The following is a 22,109-nucleotide window of genomic DNA, read 5'->3' as shown; positions in this document are numbered from 1 at the left end:
TGAACTCACGAAATGAGATCATGACCTGAGCCAAAACCAAGAGTCAGACGCTTAACCAACTGGAGCCACCCAGGTGTCCCTGGACACCCTAACATTTAGTCTTCCAAACCATGAACCTGTTATGCAGCTTTTTTTAGTTAAATCTTGAATTTCTCTTAGATATGTTTTGTGGGATTTGATATACAGGTATTGAACATATATTGTTAAATTTACCTGACAGTAGTTCATATTTTTGATGACTTTGTAAGTAATATTTGTATTTCAATTTCTAATTTGTCTTGCTGCTATATAGAAATACAACTGATTTACATACATGGACCTTGCATTTTCCAACCTTGCTATGCTTGCTTATTTGTTCTGGAAGCTTTTTTTTTTTTTGGTAGATTCCTTATAATTTTCTACACATGTGGTCATGTTACCTGTGAACGAAGACAGTTTTATATCTTGTTACCAATGTGTATGCCATTGTTTGGCATTAATGCACTGTCTATTTTAGGGGGAAAGCATTCAATCTTTTTGAGTATGCTATTAGCTTTGAGATTTGCTAGGTGTTCTTTGTCAGATTGTGATATTTCCTTTGCATTCATTCCTAGTTGGCTGTTTTTAACGTGGATGGCTGTTAACTTTTGTCAAATGCTTTTTTACATCTGTTGAAATGATCGTTTTCCCCTGTCCACATGGAAAATTACACCAATTAATTTTCAAAGACAAAACAATCTTAAATTCTTGAAATAAGCCCCACTTGATCATGATGTGATTTTTTTTTAATATTGCAGAATTACATTTGCGAAAATTTTGTTAAGGTTTTTGCATCTATGTTCATGAGGGATATTTGTCCAGTTTTCTTTGGCTGCAATGTCTTTATGTGGTTTTGGTATTCACGTAATGTTGCCCTCATATAATTAGTTAGAGAGTGGTGCCTCCTCTTTAACTTTCTGTTGAATTGGCATGGCTTCTTCCTTAAATGTTTGGTAGAATTCACCAGTGTAACCATATGAACTTACAGGTTTCTGTGTGGTCAGATTTAATTTCCAAATATTTGGAGACTTTCTGGATATCTTTTTCTTATTGATTTTTTTTAATGCAATCCTGTGTGGTCACACAAATGCTGTGTGAAAAATACATTTATTCCATAAAAGGTATTGAGTCTTGTTTATGCTCTGTCAATTTTAATGTTGCAATGTGCCTTTGAAACAAACTCATGTTCTTTTTTCATGGTGGAGTATTCTCCGTATGTCAACTAGGTCAAGTTGCTTGATCGCGCTTTTCCAGTCTTCTGTATCTCCTGACTTCGTGCCTTTCTCCTCTGTCAATTAGCGAAGTACGAGTGGTGACGTCTGCAACCATTATTGTGGATTTGTCTATTTCTCTTTTAAGTTCTGTCAGTTTTTGCTTCATCTGTTTGGAGATGCATACACATTTTGAATTTTAGGTCATTTCAATAAATTGGTATCATCATGAATTTTAGGTCATTTCAATAAATTGGTATCATCATGAACTATCTCTTTTTTTAAGTTTTTATTCAAATTCCAGTTAGCTAACGTACAGTGTAATATTAGTTTCGGGTGTATAATAACAGTGATTCAACACTTCTATACAACACTCGGCGCTCACCACAAGTGCCCTCCTTAATCCTCATCACCTATATCACACATCCCCCACCCCCTCCCCGCTGGTAACCATCAATTTGTTCTCTATAGTTAAGAGTCTGTTTCTTGCTTCATCTCTCTCTCTCTCTCTTTTTTCCCTTTTTCTTGTTTGTTTTGTTTCTTAAATTCCACGTATGAGTGAAAGCACATGGTATTTATCTTTCTCTGACTTATTTCACTTAGCGTCATACTTTCTAACGCCATCCATTAAATCTAAAGATACAAAGATGTTAAGAATGAAAGAATAGAAATATATATCATACAAAAAGAAATCACAAGAAAACGAAAGTGCCTATATTAATAACAGAGAAATAGACTTTAGAATAAGAAATGCTATTATAGATAAAAAGATATAGTTCTTTGCCTGGTTTCTCATGATTTGTTTTTGTATGACATATATCTCTATTCTTTCAGTTTTAACATATTTAATGTCTGAGGTTTAGTTCATGTCCTCTGAGAATCAGATGCCAAGGCAGAATCAGACATGCAAAAAATACGTTAGATGAAACACCCGTGAGGGAAAATCCTAAGACCGTGGTGCGGGTCTGATCCTCGTACTCAAAGTCAAACAGGGGAAAATACACACAATGACATTGTTTAAAGTACCACTTCAATTGTATTGACAAACTTCCCATAATCCATAAATATTATATTCATTTAGTAATTTTCTTTATAATCTGCCCCCCTTGAAAATGTATTTTAAAAGGAAACAAATCAAGCATAGATAAAAGAACTTGCCCTAATTGTTTCCCACGCCAATTTTATCCATGACCGCATTTAAGTGGGCTGAAAGCTAGGGCTCCTGAGAACACAGGAAGGGACAGCCAGAACACTGTCCATCTTGGAAGAGGTGTGTGCCCACTCACCAGTCTGTTCGTGTGCACTCACTAGTCCCTCTGCTTACCTCATCCTTCCTTCCTTCCTTCCTTCCTTCCTTCCTTCCTTCCTTCCTCCCTCCCTCCCTCCCTCCCTCCTTTCCTATGCCAAACCCAAAGGCTATGGATGCCCCTCCCCCAGGTTTAAACCCCACCAGCTACCCTGATGCTGGCCGAGAACCACCTGGCCCTGGATTGTGCTGTCTGACCTGTTTGGGTAGAGAAGGATTATGCACATGATACTGAAATAATTTCACATATGACTAACGATGATGTTTCCACACTTGTGTCACTTCTCTCATTTTTCCTTTTCATGAATGTCCTGCTGGCCAGTAAGTATTACAACATATCAGGCATACAGGGAAGACCTTTTCAACATTGGATTCTAATCTTGATCGTCATCCCACCTAAACATACTATTTATGAGACCACTGTCACCATATTATTTTAATAAACTCGTATTTACCCTGTTTATTATCTACCCTTGCCATGTTAGCGTATACACATCTGAGGCCCTAAATCCCTTCAGGATTTTTTTCTTATGTTAATCTCTACTATCCCCCACATTCATTTTTTTAATGTTGCCTCGAGTTCCCTTTAGTAACTGGTTTCGGAAGTTTATCAGGTCGTATTTTCCACCCTTTCATCATATTCGGTGTAAGCAAATATGTTTATCCCCATGCATTGAGATGCCTTCTAACTTGAACGAAGAACACATTCATCTGATATATAAAGCTACAGGGTAGAAATTCATACCCCGTTTCCACAATAGACAAATATTATCGAGTATCCACTAAGCTTGCCAGGTACTCTTCTGGGCCCTGCAAATAAGTGGCAAACAGGACATGTGACATCCTTGATCTCACAAAGCTTACATTCTAGATGGAAGAGACCAACATGTGAACAAATAAATGTCACAAAGTAATAAATGCCAGACAGAGAATAAAGCAGGGGATGATACTGTAGTCTGACAGGGCTATTTTATTTCTGGTCAGGGAAGTTATCTCTGAGGAGGTGACATTGGAGCTGGACCTGAATCATAAGGAGCCAGTCACATGAAGTTATGGGAGAAGAGCCTTCCACAGAGAGTGATCATCTAGTGCAAATGCCCGCAGGTGGGAACGAGTTTGAACTTGCTTGAGAGCAAGGAAAAAGGACACGGGAACAGGAGCAGAGTGGGCAATGGGGAGAATGAGGGATGAGTTTCAAGAGGCCAGCAGTAGCACGGATCGGAAGCGGGCCATAGCCGTCATTGTAAGGACTGTGTACTTCATGAGAAGCCCCCGGAGAGTTTTAAGTAGAAGTCTGACGTGATCCCATCTGGGTTTTACAAAGGTCCATTCCCTTGGAAGCCTTTTCCCAACCAGAGCTGCCTTTCTCTTCCCAGGCGGCAAACGGCAGTAGGAGGGAGGAAAGAAAACACCACCTGTGTCACAAAGTCTCTGAGTTTCTTGTCTAAGTCGTATGCCACCTTGGTCTTCGTTGACAGTCATTGAACACCACGGGAATACGCGGGAAAGAACATTGGGCACAGCGTTTGGCAAAGCACTGTCATATCTGCCCCAAAATGAAAACATAGTTTCCTGTGAGAAGGCAGGTCTATCTTGGTTCTAATCTAAAGAGGTGTGTTCAGGGGCACCTGGATGGCTCAGTCGGTTAAGCGTCCGACGAAGGCTCAGTCACGATCCCGCGGTTCATGGGTTCGAGCCCTGCGTCGGGCTCTGTGCTGACAGCTCAGAGCCTGGAGCCTGTTTCGGATTCTGTGTCTCCCTCTCTCTCTGCCCCTCCCCTGATCTCTCTCTCTCTCTCTCTCTCTCTCTCTCTCTCTCTCTCTCTCAAACATAAATAAACATTAAAAAATAAATAAAGAGGTGTGTTCAGAGGAACGCTAGGCAGATTTGCGGCATCACGGCTGAGTACAGGGCTACAGAGATTTAATGGGAAAGGTAGTTTCCTCGAGGGAAAAGAATTAAAATGTAGCTCGAAATGTCACCTCCGATTTGTTTGGCATCTGTGTCACTGGCTGCTGTTGTTTTCTGCGGCTCCTCTTTGATTCTGAAGTTTGTTTCTAAGATGGCGACCCGAGTTTCACACAACCTGTAATTTGGAAACGTTCCATGCTGTAAATTGCACTTTGCTTTCAGTAAAAGCATTTACGTGTCAAGTGGCAAAACAGGAATGCCATGAAAGAAGGTGAAGCTCCCCATTAAAGAAAGAGAAATTGGGTAAAGACCTGCTAATGTATACCACGGAAAATAAAAGGGATGGTGAAATGAACATGCCTATCAACTTACCCTCATGATACAGTGATTTTCAAATGTTAGAGGAGCATTTGGGAGCCAGTGTCATCGTAGTGGAATAGTGCCAGGATGCTGCTGTTTTCAGAAGGTCAGAGTTCCACAGCTGCTCAGTCAGTACGTTGAGAATTGGGCTTTCTCTTCCGGCTTCTTTGTAGTTCTGACATCGTGTCCTTTCTGCTTTTGCTATTATGGAAACACGCCTGAGGCTAATACTGTTACTTGTTGCGGCATTCGCCCTCTCTTCTTCGTCACAACCACACCGGCAATAATACTGACGATAATAATGTCTGGAGCTACTATTTAGAGAGTGCCGGGCACTTTGCATCGTGATTCTTTACCTGATTTCCAAGAGTCCTGTAAGTCAGGTGTTGAACCCCATTTCCAGATGAAGAAAATAAGGCTTCTTCCATGGAACGGCCAGCAGGGGCCATAGTCAAGGAGCGGTCAGGAGCTGGGAGGCTGAAGGACAGTGCTGTTTCCTCCAGCCGAGTGAGGGCAGCTCGGCAGTTTCTACAGCAGCTTTGCTAGTGTTTAACAGAAAATCCAATTCTCGCTGTCGTTTGACGTAGGGACCTTTAAACTTTCTGGTCCTATGTAGCTTGCCATAGACTGCCTGTCTCAGAAGGAATAGACTTCCAACGTTCAAGCAGTCCACATATGAAAGCTGTGCCACGAACGGAAAATGTAGAACACCTAATTATTGCCCAACAACTGTAATTTGCATAGGATAATATAGTATATTAAGTTCTTCTCTGTCGCCTTCCGACTCTATTAAATTCAGCTTGAAGGTTGCACTTCTGGTAAAAATTACAGCTTTTCTCTCAGTGAAAGTGCTTGGTGCCCAAGCACTTATTAAAACTCGAATTCCCAAGAGGCAAATTTGAAAAGCGAGAAGTGCAGTTGTTGGCACTAATGGGAAGGAAGCTGTGCTTTCATCCCCACATTCTTTTCATTTAAAAGACGACGGAGACATTGGAACCAGTTGTGGTCGCCTCCTGTTACAGATACATGCGACTGCATCAAAAATACCAATACCTTCCTCTCAAGATAAGATCGCATTACTTTCAATTTAATTCTGACTCTTTAATCTAAGGAAGCGTCACACACACACACACACACACACACACACACACACACACACACAATTTATCTCCATTCTGTGTGAGAAAAACGTGCGTCCTGGCAGCAGGGGTTCTGATTATACCCTTTATTTGAAAACCACCAGCCTTTGCACACCCTCTGCTGTCCTTGGCAACAGTCTCTTCATTCTTGTTGACACAGAATATTCCCTTTGATCTCACCAGATCACGACCCTTTATTACAATGTCTGAATCTTGTCTGTGTGTCTTACCGTTTACATACTATTTTTCTTTGCCCAAAGCCAGTATGGAGCTTTATACTTCTGTTCCAAACTCTGCCTCCGGCACGGGAGTGTTCAGCAACACTCCAGCATGGAATAAATACTATTCGTTATGAGAGACGCCTCGGGATTCATTCACCTGATGGACGTTACAGTCATTACATAGAACTAATTTGACACTATATCCCGAAAACACGTTAAGACTCTTTGATGCCGAAAATTGCATTTGCAGAAGTGATTGTCGGAAGGTATTACGCTGCTCTGAGATGAAGCAGTGTCCAGTTCTCAAAGGACAAACAGTGCCATACTTTCTGGGTCATTACTCGGGCTTCCCTGCCCGTGGCTTATATCCGTCCTCAAAGACAACAAGTCCAGGCTCCCCTGGGCTCCTGGCCTCTCTCTTCTCCATTCAGTAGCTTCCCAGCTTTCTGCTGGTTCCCTGGGGTACAGAGATGGGCTGGTGGCCGAGAGTCTAACCAAAAGCTACCCAGTAAATTATGCAGCCAGATGTCCGCCGGGGAACAGATGGCAGGCTTACCTGAATGGGGAGCCGTATGGTGTTGTGGAGAGAACATGTGCTTTGTTAACGGCCAGGGTTCAAATCTCGGCTCTGCCACATATTGACTGGATTTATCTGTTAACTTATCTGGCCCTCAGTGTCCCCATTTATTAAAAGTGGATAATTACACATACCTTGTGGAGTTGTAAGGATTAAATGTTATAAAGCCTGAAGGCACTTCACAGGATACCGGGAATACAATAGGCACTTAATACACGTTAATCTATTCTTACCCAAGAATTAGGAAGAATACGATTTTCCCCGCTTATCTCAAACCAAACAAGACAGTGGCTTTTAAGCTTTGTTTTCGAGTAGAGCCTTTTATCTTTCCCAAGAGGACGGCTTACCTGGAAACTCACCCAACAAAACAGATGAAAGTAGGATCCTGGAGCCCACCCAGCTGGTTGTTCACTCATTGCCCTCACTGGTCTCTGAGACATTTCCAGGCAAACCGGTTTGAAACCCACTGAGGTAGTGCGTTACTGTGAACTGAATGTACCTGTCTCCCCACCCCACCCCCCAAAATCAAAAGTGGAAGCCCTAATCCCCAAAGAGATGGTATTTGGAGGTATTTGGCCTTTGGGGAGTGAGTGGGTTTGGACAAGGTCATTGGAGAGAGCACCCATAATGCGATGGTGCCTTTATAAGGGGACGAAGAGAAGCGTGCTGGCACCCAGTGTGTGCTATTTGTTAGAGCAGCTCGAACGGACTTTGGAATATGTGAAAATGCCGCGTAAGGTGCAAAGCGACACAAAGACGTCGGTTATTTTTATTATAGGTTCATGTGAGTCTGGGAAGCGGGGGTGGAAGAGAGGTGATGAGGGAGTACGGAGGCACTGGAGGGAAAATCTGGTGCGGTCCGGGCCAGCCAGGCCCCGATGAGCCGGGCGGACGTTGTGGGCATTTGTGTCACTGCACAGGGCACGACACCTAGAATGGCCCCACACTCTGTTGAATGTGTTGCTGCTGCCATCCTGGAATTGTAGTGATTTGTGAACCAGGTGCTCTGCATTCTCATTCAGGACCAGCCCCACAAATTCTGTGGCTAGTCCCATCCGTGGGGATGTAAGTTTTCTAGAATTCTAAGTGCTGTTGCTTCCCTCTCGCACAGGAGTATGCCGTTATATGGCAGCTAGACCCTACCTTGAGTTCACTCCTTCGCTCCCCTCTTGAAGGGAACATACAATGGTGGCCACTGTGTGTCAGTCCTGACTTTCTCCTGCTCTTTGTCCTTCTGGTGCTCATTCCAGTCCTGAGCCTTCACCCAAATCCTTTTATTGCTAAATATGCAAAGCTTCGCCCAAATCCTTTTATTGCTAAATATGAACAAAACTAGCAGTACTTGGGGACAGTGGAATAGACACACTGATCGTATTCATCAGCGTTTTCCTCTGTGAAATCAGGGGAGTTTTCTCTAATCTAGGACACAGGCTCATTAGGTGACAATGTGATATCTACAAGATTGTTCATGCCTCTGGGATAGCCATGAAACTGCAAAATGCCTCCTTAGGTTTGAGGAGTTGGGTTTTTTTTGTTTTGTTTTTTTGGTGGGTTTTTTTTTTTTTTTTTTTTTCCCTGTATCTTGATTCCTGGGAGTGATCATACAAGTATTCATCTGAGCCAGGTCATTTTTAAGATTGAATGGAGGTGCTGTTATTACTATCATTATTTAAATTTTTAACATTTATTTATTCTTAGGAGACAGAGAGACACCGAGCATGAGCAGGGGAGGGGTAGAGAGAGGGGCAGACAAAGAAACTGAAGCGGGCTCCAGGCTCTGAGCTGTCAGCACAGAGCCCGCCCGACGCGGGGCTTGAACTCACAAACTGCGAGATCATGACCTGAGCCGAAGTCGGTCGCTTCACCCACTGAGCCACCCAGGCGTCCCAGAGGTGCTGTTATTATTAATAGTGACGCCATTTCCACAGCTGTAAACCTGGACTATCCTGGGAAATCTAAGACTATGGTCACTCTGTCGATATCTTCAGGGGTCATTTTTTTCTCTCGAGGTTTGCTCAGGGCGAAAATGATGGAGTTAGTTTAAAAGTGCTCTTTTGAATCTGGACTTGATTATCACAGCAAAAAGAGCAGCAGTCATTTAAGGAGAGTTGCGTTGAGCCCACTTTCCTTCCCAGAGACAGTGATACACGCGGGCCCCATGGGTCGCAATGTATCAGTGCTCCCATCTGTCAGGAACAGCGACTCTCCATGTGAAAACATGCCTTGATCCATATGACCCATCTTCTATGATATAGATCACATAGCGTGACACTGTTTTACTTACCACTGTTTTTTTCAACACTGTTAGCAATGAGGGTCAGGAGCGTTAAGATTTCTTTTGCCCTCTGCACCCTGTGTGATGTGTCTGAGACAAAAACCAGGCCACGTTGAGTCTCAGCTATGAACCTTTCAGTGGTGGCCCATTGTTCTTAGGGTTAAGCCTAAGCTTCTTGGCTGGTAAGGATGTTTCTGATCAGGCAGGAGTCCATGCTCATTGTGGACGCATCAGTACGGACAGAGAGGAGGGTGACGGAGCAGAGGTGAGAGGGACAAGGGGAGGTTTGATCTGCCTTATGGGAGCTCCCTGCAGTGCCCGCTTCTCCTCCCCCTTTTGGGGAGCTCTTTGTTAGGCTCACTTGCCCTTCCTGCCACCGATTGTACTGTGCTTGAGTTTTCCTTGGAAAACTTGTAAGAGCTGGGCATGTTCAGTAGCCACAGGCAGGTTTGGTCTCTGAACTTGCTTTCTGACTTTAAAACATCTCTAAGACTTCAGTGTGAGGGATGGACAGTCCCCTCTTCACAGTGTGGATCGGTGAGATCCATGAGGTGACCAGGAAAGGATCACAACCTTATCACAACTGTACACGTTACTTTGAAAGGGTTTTCTGAAGCAGTTAAAAAGACCGTAAAATAAGTTGGATAATGTCAGTAGACTTCCGGTTTTATTCTGCGAAATAGCCCACGTATTAGCAGTGGCCTGCCATGTCACCCCATGACCCGTTTGCTGGCTGGGTCTCTGACCTCATTCCTACTCTTTCACTCTTCCTTTTCTGTGGTAGGCTGAAAATGTCTTCCTCTGGGGGGAAAGAAAGGAAAAAAAAAGTCCTCCCCTAAAGATACCAATGTCACTTCCCTGGACCCCGTGAATGGTACCTTCCATGCAAAAGATGTGACTAAATTAAGGATCCTGAAAGGAGAAGCTTATCCCAGATGATCCCAATGGGCCCAATATAATCACAGGGTTCCTGGAAAAGCAAGGAATAGATCCTCCTCTGGAGCTTCTGCGGGGAGCATGGCACCGCTAACTCCTTGATTTTGGACTTCTGGCCTCCTGAGCTGTGAGAGAGTGAATTTTTTTAAAGCCACCTCGTTTGTGGTACCTTGTTACAGCAGTCCTGGCAAAATAATCTACCTTCCTTCCAGCTCCACTGGCTTCCTTGCCTCTCCTCACACAGGCTCCACAAAAGACTTGTGTGCTCACGGCTCTGACTACGAAGCTCTCCTGCAAGATGGCTCCCTACCGACACGTAGTTCCGTGGCTTTTTCCTTTACTTCCTTCAAGGTAAAAAGTTCAGATGTTGCATTTTCAGTAATGCCATCATGACCACACTATTTAAAATAGGCCCCTTGGCGTTCCTTAACATTCTTGCCCTACTTTTTTCCTCTTCATCTGGCATACTATCTATTTTATATATTTACTCCTTTATTATTCTCTGCATCTGGTGGTCTCTATACCCAGGAGGGGATTAGCTCCACGCTGTCAGGGCCTTTTGCCTATATTATTTATTGAATTCCCAATGCATAGAACGGCACCTCAGCACCTAGGACAAGGCCCAGTAGACGTAAACATTCAGTGAGCATTTGTTAAATGAAGAATCATCGAACACCAGAGACAGAAAGAGGTAGCAAGAGAGGAAGCATTTCATAACCTTTCGGTCATGCTCCTCAAACTGTCCTCACCATTAACTGTGCAACTTCCCTACCCCCAACAAATCATTTAATTTCCTTTTTGACAAATCTTGGAGTTTCAGGAAAGACTTTGAGACACATGTCATGTATCACAGTTGACTGTAGCTATTATTTTGGTCACATATTTACTTAACAGGTTTCTAAAAATCAAAGTGAAGTTATCAAGTATCTTCTTCTGTAGGATGCTGAAATCTTAAGCACAGGCTTCCTAATGAAACAACCACTCTGTGAGGTGCCTGGGTGGCTCAGTGGGTTAAGCATCGGACTTCAGCTCAGGTCATGATCTCACAGCTTGTGAGTTCAAGCCCCACATAAGGCCGTGTGTTGCCAGCTCAGAGCCTGGAGCCTGCTTTGGATTCTGTGCCTCCCTCTCTCTCTACCCCTCCCCTGCACTCTCTCTTTCTCTCTCTCAAAAATAAATAAGCATTAAAAAAAATTTAAACACTCGGCATATATGACAAAAAAAAGGTGAGTGTATTTATTTTGAAGAGACTGTACCTTTTTTTTTCTGTTTTGGCAGATGTCAGCAAGAAGCACGAAAAGAAATCCCCCAGGGCCCCCCCATGTGCTTCTACCTTGCTGAGACCATGTGACACAGGTTAATTTCAGGGCTGTTTACAGCTCAGGTGGATGAAGAGAAAAGACAGAAACACACATTATCCACACTGCAGCCAGCACGTTATGCATGCAAAGGTTAGCCAGAGGCAGATTTCCTGAGTGAACATGGATGGGGAATCCAACAGACTCCTTTGTTTCTATCTGAAAGTACAGCACAGTATTGTTTGAGTTCCTTGGTTCCATTTTGTGCGGAAAATTTGTTCCACAGCTACCGAAGGGAGTTGGAGGACATCCGAGAAAGGATTCCAAGACTGTAAACTACACTCCAGCCCGAGCCTGTATTGCTGCCAATGCTAAGAATTTCTTGATGAAGATCAGTCACAGCCCTTAATGTTGCTATTATACAATGTCAAATGGAAGGGTCAGAGACAGATGCTTGATGACTTTGAAGCGTGCTTTGTGGCAATAAAGCCTCTCTTAAACTGAAAAGCTGAATCTACTCCAGAGTGAAAAGGGATGGAAAAATATATGAAATTCTTGTGTTTTGATGTTGCAAAAGCTTACCTAGAATTTTTCCTTAAGCATCGGAAGAATACTTACACTATTTGGGGCCAATTACTGTAAATATTTATGAGTCGACTAGACTCATTGGGGGAAAGAAATGGTGGAAATAATGGTTTTAATTGTGGCACCGTGACTCTTTTTGAAACAAAATCGGTTAATTGAAAAAGTGACATACATAGAGAAAAGAACACATATCATAACTGTGCAGCGTGATGATTTCTCCCACAGTAAAATGATCTCATAACTACCACTCAGATCAGAAACGAGAACAACTACCACTGACACCCCCTCCCAGTCACTTACCCTCCTTTCCTCCCTAAAGGGATCTTCTTTAAAAAAAAAAAAAAAAAACTTTTTTTAAGTTTATTTATTTGTTTTGGAGAGAGGCAGAGACAGCGCAAGTGAGGGAAGAGCAGATAGAGAGGGAGAGAGAGAATCCCAAGCAGGAAACCGTAAGATCGCGACTGGAGTGGAAACCAGGAGTTGGACGCTTAACTGACTGAGCCACCCAGGCGCCCCACCTAAAGGTAGCTTCTTACTTTTTCTTTTTTTTTTGTACAACACAACAGTTACATTGTATTTCACGTCCACCACCGAAAGCTCTACGGACACCGATGCCATGATTTCCACTTAGCCACCATCGAGCTCATCAGTCTTTCTATTGTGTTTTTCTTAAGGTTTGGGGGCTGTAAAATTTGATCTGAGAAAGCTTCTGTTTCCCTCATCACTGCTTAACTTATGTGCTCTAATACACCTGATTTCAAATAAGAAATCCATCCTCCTTTTTCTCAAATTAAAGATGTACTAGTAACCAGGGGGCCTGGGTGGCTCTGTCCGTTAAGTATCTGATTTCGGCTCAGGTCATGGTCTCATGGTTCGTGGGTTCGAGCCCCCCGTCGGACTCCGTGCTGACAGCTCGCAGCCTGGAGCCTGCTTCGGATTCTGTGTCTCCCTCTCTCTCTGCCCCTCCCCTGCTTGCACCCCATCTCTCTCTCAAAAATAAACATTAAAATTTTTTTTAAAAAGACATGCTAGTAACCAAATACTACAGAACAGAGCAGGGTACGCATGCACACCCCCCCCCAAAAAAAAAAAAACGGCACGACACAAAAAAACCACACATTTTAGTTTAGGATTATGACCTTAGTTTTGAGCTTTAAAACAGTAAGTAACACAATATTTTCAAAAGGACAAAAATGCCTGAACTCTGTCCTGTTAAATCAGAGTGAGCTTAGACGTTAGGACATTTGAATTCAAAAGTTCTTGCCCACTTTCCTGCTAGTCACTGAATTGTTTTTTAAGTAATAAAGGGCATTAAGCGTAGGCACAAGACACCGCTGAAACACCATCTACCGGTCATGAGTCCGTTTCGGTTATATCCATCAGACCTCCCAAGAGTGAGCCTGGGTATCGTGCCCCAGGAGACCCGGGCAGGTTCTGGCGGTACTGGCAGAGGGGCTCGCTCTGTGGGTGGCAGTTTGTCATTGTGAGGACATATCCCAAGTGGCTTTTATGAAGGGATGGATGTTCAGCAAGTTCCAGCCCAAAGTTAATATCGAAAAGCCTCATGCTTCCATAACTTGCACGGCATCCATGAGTATCTGCTACTGAGACAGGATCTGAGTCCATATGCGTGAGAGACAGAAAAACACACAGGTGCCCGGGCACCTGGGTGGCTCAGACGGTTAGTGTCCGATTTTGGCTCAAGTCACGATCTCACAGTTTGTGAGTTTGAGCCCCGCATCGGGCCCTCTGCTGTCAGCGCCCAGCCCACTTTGGATCTTCTGCCTCCCTCTCTCTGCCCTTCCCCTCCCCTCAAAAATAAATCAACACTAAAAACACACACACACAGGGGTGCCATGTCCAGGCTATAATTTCCTCTATGCATAGCAAAGTTTTCAATTGATAAAAAAAAAAAGGTTGATTTTGCAGAGGGAGTCAAGTAAAAGACCTTAGAGACACGGCTTCAGAGGCCCCAGATCATGGCCTATCATCCTTTGAGAACGGCTTTGATTTTCCTGTGCTAGCCACAGAGCAGTTTCCACATGTTGTTTTTACGCCCAAGGACCTGAACATCGAAAAATAAAGTTCTCCGAAAGAGATTAAGTAAGCACACTCTACAGATACTTGCCACTGAGCAAGTCTGATGGTTCCTTCAGTATTGATTCATGTCGTGAAAACACGCTGGCATCTCACAGGGAGAGCGGCTGATACATGGAGGAAAGCGAACATTCTCCTTCAGTTTAAGCCCTTCTCCCTCGATTTCTGAAAGATGGATCTTTTTTGATCATCTCTGTGACTTAAGTAAAGCTCAAGTTCTGTATAAAGAAATCTAAGCAAGGATCTTTGAGATATGACTTCTGCATGGCAGTCATTTAATGCAAGACCACAATCACTCATGTATTTGCCACTAATACATTTTGTTCCTGGAGAAACACTCATCACCTTGGCAGCTGTAACATCTGTGCCTGTTGTCATGACAATGCCAGCGAGAACTCTGCAGCGGGTGTGAGGGGAGGAGAAATTGTCAGTCAGATCATCGAATTTATCCAGAACAAGTGCGACAGCACCTACTAACATTTCTGTGTTCTTCTTCCTCTATAGCCACAGCAAAATACTTCTGAGGATTTCTTGAGTGGCAGGGACTATCTCTGTCTCGGATTTTTTAGTTTTTTATGCTTGCTCTGATCCCAAAGTAAAGCTTCCGTCAGTGAAGTTAGAGCTAAGATAATATCTCCACAGAACTGAAATAACAAGTGCTGTGCACTTTGCCCGAGTGTTTTCTCCAGTCCCTTTTTAACATTCCATGTCCCACTGGAAGGACTTCGCCTATGGCCACGGGCGCACAATGTCACTCTGGGACTTGGCCGCCACCACCGTCCCGGCTGCCTCAGTACCTCCGATCTTAACTTCTTTTGGATTAGTGTGGTCTGGTTTTACATTTTACATGGACTCATGCAGTATGTTGTCTTTAGTGTTTGATTTCTTCCCATTCGACTTATGTTTGTGAGGTTCATCCACGCTCCCGCTTCTGACAACAGTTCACTGGCTTTCGTTTCTGTGTAACTTATTGTTTTAATAGTATGCCGTCAACTTATTCAGCTGTTTCATTATTTAGGAACATTTGGGTTGTTTCTAGTCTCCAGATACTACAAACAGGGCGAGCGTGAACATTCTTGTTCATGTGCTTCAGTAAGCATATGCATAGATACATGTTGAGTATATACGGTGGAGCGAAACAGCAATTGCTGAGCCGTAGGGTATGGGTGCATCCAGCTTTGATAGAGACACTGCCAAACAGTTTTTTGTCCCAGTTAGTCCGCATCCTTGTTAACACTTTGTGTGGCGGTTGGTTGTGAGTCCTTCTGGCATACGCATGGTGGGAACATGGTGGTATCTCATAGCGGGTTTGTTTTTATTTCTCTCACGATTAATCACGTTGAGTATTTTTTACATGGGCCTACTGTTCATTTGTTTATGTGCTTTGCTGACTATTTGGATGTCCCCCTTTTTGAGCTACCTTCTCCACTCTTTTTCTATTGGATTGTCTGTCTCTTTTTCTTTATTTAACAGGAACGGTCTGCAGTCTGGTTGAATCTTTTGTCGTTTGATAATGTGTGTGACGTGTGTGTGTGTGTGTGTGTGTGTGTAGAGAGAGAGAGAGAAGGAGAGAGGGAGAGAGGCAGAGAAAGAGAGAGATTAAGAGAGACAGAGAGAGAAAGCGTCAACCAAGAAGACGAGACAGCTGTACAGCAACCAACATTTATTTGGCGTCTCAGGGATTGGGAGACAGACTGCACCAAAATCAAAGTATGGAGCCAACTGCAAGCAGGAAAGGCAAAAACCACAAAGGTACATAAGGATTTTTGAAAGAATTATGATTGGGACTGACAGAGTTGGACTGACTGTCTACATGATTGGCTATCTACCTAACAAGGGCTACATTGTCTCTATTTCAGTTCAACGTGGAAAAGTGTGTTTCAGGAGGTGGTAGGGCTGCAACTGACAAAAGCCAAAGTTCATGGTGTGCTGAGAAGCGAAACAGGAGATATGCAAAGACCCTACTTCTTCTATGTCCTTTGGACTCTATTTTGAGTGACTCTTTTAGCAATGCTGACTCCATTTTGGAATCTTCTTTCACATTTCCCCCTTTTAATGGAGATCCTTCTGTCAGGATAGCATCGTGGGTCAATGTCATGATTATGCAGCCAGTCCCCTCTTGCTGAGAGAATGGTTGGCAGCCTGCTGTAGGTCTATCATATCCTCCAGAAAGGGGACTTTCATAGTTGGTTGATATTTGACAGATCCAATAAGCATGCTGAGTTAGAGTCTTACAGTCATACTTCAGCAAAAAGGAGGTTTGAGGAAGTAAGGTCTAGATACCAATTACATTCTCATTTCTTTTAGTTAAAGGGTAGATCTGGTGAATTGTTTGGAGTCTTTGAGCAACTGTCACTATGACATTTTGAGTAGTAACACGGCAATGGGAAATATACAACATAGGCAATTGAAAATAGCATACAGCGCATTAATTAAAATAATAAGCCCGCTAAAAATATCCGAAAACCCAAAATTAAACCATCCTAGGATAAAATTTGAATGTCCCTTTAAGGATTTGGCTGGTTTGAGTAACTTAGTGGTTTCTAATGCTACTTGCTGTGAGGTATTTATCCGAGTACAGTAAGAGGTACTAACTATGGCATAAACTCCTCCTTGGGCTGCAAGTAAATAATCTAAGGCAATCCTGTTGTCAAGGACGATCTGAGTTAAGGAATCTAAAGATCTTTTTGGGGGCCCTGGCCATGGAAAGACTATTCTGTTAACAGTTCTGGTCACATTTCTTATTGTAACTTCTAAGTCTGCTGTGTCTGCTCCAAGCCATGAACTTATGATTCTAAAGTACCAGTTAACTGATCTCCAGAATATACGACAAGAAGGTCACAGCCTTGGCTTCATCCCCAGCTGTTGTCTTCATATTTGCAAGGGTCCTCATCGGGGTAATCCTGTATTTCTGATAAGACCTCTTTCCCTCTTGGGTGAGATTCACGAGTCCTGGCTGTGGCTGTTTTGAGAATAGTGAAAGGGGATAGTAAATGACCCAAAGACATGAGCTACCAAGGCCTCTCCAACTATCAAGACGTTCATAAGCCCAAGATTGTTGATCATATTTACAAACAAAAATAGATCCCTTAGATGCACAGAGCAAGCCAGACATGTTGGCAGTATTTATAGATTCATTAATAGACAATGAAGGGGAGGTGAGCTCAAGTCAGGGATCAGAAGTTTTATTAAGTTAAAAAGCTTGAGTCGGCGGGGGGTGGGGGGGGGCGGGCACGGGAATAGGGTTGGATAAGAAAGTCTTACAGAGTAGTGACTTCTTATCAGGAAAAGGTGTGTCCACGCATTTGCATTGCAGATACAAGTAAGAACCTGGAAATGCACCTTCCAGGAGTTTAACGGTCTTGTACCAGAGAAGAAAACAAGGTAGATAGGGTGTAGGGTACTAAGAGAAAGCATGGAATAGGAGTTTGGGGGCTGAAAACTTGAATTTGATAGGATATAGCAGGAGGCTTTGTATCAAAAGTTACAATAAAGTTGGGAATATTTGAAAAGTTAGAGATAGGCATAATTATTGGGTCATTACTTTTTGGAAAACTTCCAGTGGGGGAATGGTGGCAGATCCAACAGTCAGATGGATTCCCAGGATTGCGATGTTTGAACAATAACGTTATCCTTCTGGGTTAGGGATGTGATAAGAGCAGGGAGGAAAACAAATATGTTATATGTTATATATGTTATATGTTATAATATGTTATATGTTATGATGTTGGAAAGACATAAAGGCAGGAAGGAACAACAATAGGTATACAGAAACCATTCAGATTTTGGTTACCAACAGTGAAGACGTCCCACTGAATGTACAACAGCAAAAATTCTAAGAATTCATACACAGAGAAACAATAATCCAAAACTCCAAGTTTAAGAGTTTCCATTAAAATTTTGGCAGTTACGGGGATGCCTGGGTGGCTCAGTCGGTTGAGCGTCTGACTTCAGCCCAGGTCATGGTCTCATGGATCAAGAGTTCAAGCCCCGCCTTGGGCTCTGTGCTGACAGCTCAGAGCCTGGAGCCTGCTTCCGATTCTGTGTGTGTGTGTGTCTCTCTCTGCCCCTCCCCGGCTTGCACTCCGTCTCTCTCTCTCAAAAATAAATAAACATTTGAAAAATTTTTAATTTTGGCAGTGAGGGAAGAGTTACTGTACTAGCCTGGTCCTGACTCTTGGGAAAGCAGTCAACTCACATGTCGTCAGCTTCTTTTTCTAGGATAGAGTCAGTGTGAGGTCTCCAGTTAGTTTAGTAGTCCAGTTGGACGTTGGAGCCTTTTTTAAAAAATGAGAAACATGACTCCACGAGTCGACGCCTTCTAATTTACTGGCGCAAGGACTGGTTAGCAAGAAGTGGCGTGGTCCCTTCCAGTGAGGCTGGAGGGAGTCTTTGTGAATGTGTCTTTTCTAATAAACCATGTCCTCGGGTTGAAGGCTGTGATATTTGATGTCTTTGTCTCCCGGGAGCACACTGTGGAAAGACTATTCTACGAAAGTATAATATTCTCTATGGATTTTATTAGGCTTTTGCAAAATTGAAGTACATCCCCTTTTATCAGCTCTAGATCAAAGGAAGCAGAATGTCATCAGAATGTCATCAAACTTACATCGGAAATTTAGGAATTTCATATAATTTTTGAACACTTATATTAACATATACCTGTGTAAATACTACATAAAGAAGGTTTAGTACTACTTTAAAATTTTTTTTGGATGTTTATTTATTTTCTTGAGAGAGAGACACAGAGCGCCAGTAGGGGAGGGGAAGAGAGAGAGGGGGAGACACAGAATTCAAAGCGGGCTCCAGGCTCTGAGCTGTCAGCACAGAGCCCGATGCGGGGCTTGAACTCACAAACTGTGAGATCATGACCTGAGCCAACATCGGACGCTTCACGGACTGAGCCACCCAGGCGCCCCGGTTTAGTACTATTTTTAGTTGACAATGCTTCCCATGTAATTTAACGTATCAAATAAGCCTAATTAGTTTAATTAATGCTTTGAAATGTCCCAAGGACCCTCTGAAAAAAATATCCCAAAGTTTCTTCCAAGTCAAAAGACTTCATTTATAATTTGATTTGGGGAAGTTTGTCAAAAATATCAAAAGGTTTGGACACTTGGCTAAAAAGGATCACAGAAAATTATGAAACAATACTTAATTATCTACTTAAAACCCAAGTGACAGAAAGGTTTCAAGGACAAATATAGAAGATTACATTGCTGTAAAAGCCTTACCTTTTTTTTTTTTTTTAATAGAGGAGATTCAGTTTTTCAAAGTCATCAAAGATGTGATAAAGACAAAACACAGAATCCTTGTTCCCCCGGTGGGTTACATGAACAGCAAAGAAGCTTTATTTATAATTTCTTATTCAGAAAAAACTGATAATCTAAGAAAATTTTGTTGTTTCAACAGAGAGAAAACCAAACTCTAGTTTTGTATCAGTACCCTTTTGAGTTCATTTTTAAAAACCTATAAATAAATCCATTCAATCTTAGCCAGCTTTGACTGTACAACATAAAATTCCTTTTCCACAAACTTTCTACAACTTTCTGCATCCGTTTTCCTTTATCCCTGTTCTTTCCCTTTCCAAACTAACCAGCTTTACTTTAGCACAAAACCGCTTCTGTTTTCACTCAACAAAATGCATTTCCATTCCTCATACCTTCTTTTACCAAAAACACACTTTCTATTTCCTTGCACACTTTCCATCCACAATCATTTTCTTCCATCCTTGTTGTTTTTAGTTGTTTTATTTTTACATATATCAACTAGAATTCTTAACCCTTAGGATCTTTAATTCCTAGTGAAAACTAAGAAGTCAGCAATTGTGGACCAGCACACTTATGAATATGTTTTATAATTTTGGAAATATGTTGCTTTCTCAGTGTAGCATAAAACGTGTTCACCAATAGCCCCAAATATCCTTAGTTTCTCTACAATAAGAAACCAAAAGTGGATAAACCTATGTTCAGTAATTAATGTTGTAGTATTTTATCTTCTTTAGAAAATGCCATGTTATCAATTGCTGTAGGATTCTGTACAAATCTCCATCCCCTTCCATGTGGCCTGTGGATGGGAGGATGGGGGTATTACAGGGACTAGTATAGGGACAATTAATTTCTTTAAAAAAATCCTCAGTGGTAGGTTTGATTCCCTGGATTGCCTCAACATTTAAAGGATACTGTTTGATATTTAGCAAAGGCTTTTTCTTTCTTTCATCAATCTGGATTTTAATGAGTGGTACAGAACGAATACCCCCAATATCAATGTCACTTTTTGACCAAAGAGTTTCAGGAATAGAATCAAAGATGGGTTCTGAGTTAGGGTGTTTTAGAGAAAGAATGGGAATAGATATTAGGATGTCAAGATTTTCTTGAAGGTTTGGATTTGGAGGTTCAATATTCAAAAATATTTCCCCCTTTTGGGAAAAGGAGTTGTGTGCCTGATGGGCTCCAAGAAAATCTTGACCCAATAATTGAATAAGAGCCGAAAGGACCAGGAAGAACAGATGGTGTCTCTGAATGGGTCCCAGTTCGAATGGGATGGGGAGGGATGTAAAGACAGATACAGGGTGATTAGCGACTCCAAACATTTGTACAGTTTGAGTACTCCAAGGAAGGGGATAGGAGTGGCTTCAACCGATTTTTCTAATTTTGACAGCCTCTTGGAAAGGTCCAAGTTAGCTTCTAAAAGTTTGTAGTTAACTGCCTGAAGGGCAGCAACATTTTCAGTGTTTCTTTTTGAGCCCTCCAGGTGCCAACTGAAATAAGCTTTCACTCATTTTGTTTGCTTTTATAATCCCGTGCATACAATTAAACTAATTTCAGGGTATCCAAAGGGCCCATCTTGGCCGATAAACTTTTAAATCATCCTGGGTAATGAGAGTCCCACAGGACAAAGACAATTGACAGTAATAAGGGCCATATTCCTTGAACAGAAGTCCTGCAGGAGTTCTAGCTGGGGGCTGATTGTCAAAGTCTCCTTAGGAGAATTCTTTCCCATACCCAAGTAAGTACTCGCTAAGAACCCGAAACCCGAATATTTCACTCAATATGAGTGAAGATGGAATCCTCCCTTTAGAAATGAATGAGGACAGAAATTGGCAACAGAGGACTCTCAAATAAAGGCCTGAACCTCACCAAAGGGGGAGATTCAGAACCAAGACATCTGAAGAGTAAATGTCTCCTTTTATGGTGCCTTCTAAAAAAACAGCTTCATAGGGGCACCTGGGTGGCTCAGTCAGTTAAGCGTCTGGCTCTTGATTTCTTGAAATCAAGTCCCATGTCGCTCTCCTGCACTCTCTGCCCTCCTGCTCACCCCCACCCCCCACCCCCACTCATTCTCTCTCTCAAAATAAATAGACATTCAAAAAATAATTAAATAAATAACGCTTCATAAAATTCACCCATCATAAGTATAGGGTTGAATGTTTTCCAGTAAGTTTACAAAGTTGTGCAACAATACCAAAATTCAGTTGCAGAGCGTTTCCATTATCCCAAAGGATCCCTTATGCTGATTTGCAGTTAACCCCCATTAGTACCCGTAGCTTCAGGCAACCATTGATCTGATGTTTTCTCCTGAACTTTGCCTTTTCTAGGATGCCAAGAGAATAGAAAGATGCCTTATGTTGGCTTTTCCTTTTCTGGCTTTCTTAACTTACCATAATGATTTTGAGTCGTCTTTATTGTTTAATGTATCCTTAGTGCCTCCGTTTTTATTGCTGAGTGACATTCCACTGTAAGGATGTGCAAAGGTTTGTACAATCCTTGTACCAAGGGTTGTTTAATCCAATCACCATTTGAGTGGTATTTGGTTTGTTTCCAGTTCTTGGTGGTTCCAATAGAGCTACTATAAAATTATGCATACAGGCTTTGTGTGAATATCGGTTTCATTTTACTTGGGTGGATACTTTGGAGTGGGCTCATTGAGGCATATAGCATATATATGCCTAACTTAAAAAAAATTAACCAACTTTTTTTTTAAGTGGCTGGTAACATTTTATAGTGTATTGGAAGTATATTGGAAGGCCAGAAATGCATTGGGATTCTCATCTTTGCCAGCACTTGGTGGTCTCATATTTTTTCTTATTTTTTAAGTTGTTCTAATAGGACCATCCATATATTTTCCTGGTTGAACTGTTGACTCCAATATTTTGCCCATTTTTAAAAAGTTTTG

Source organism: Panthera pardus, unplaced genomic scaffold (genome assembly GCF_024362965.1).
Source record: "Panthera pardus isolate Hobbes unplaced genomic scaffold, ASM2436296v1 HiC_scaffold_27, whole genome shotgun sequence".
Lineage (NCBI taxonomy): Eukaryota > Metazoa > Chordata > Mammalia > Carnivora > Felidae > Panthera > Panthera pardus.
Note: the sequence above shows the minus strand (reverse complement) of the source record.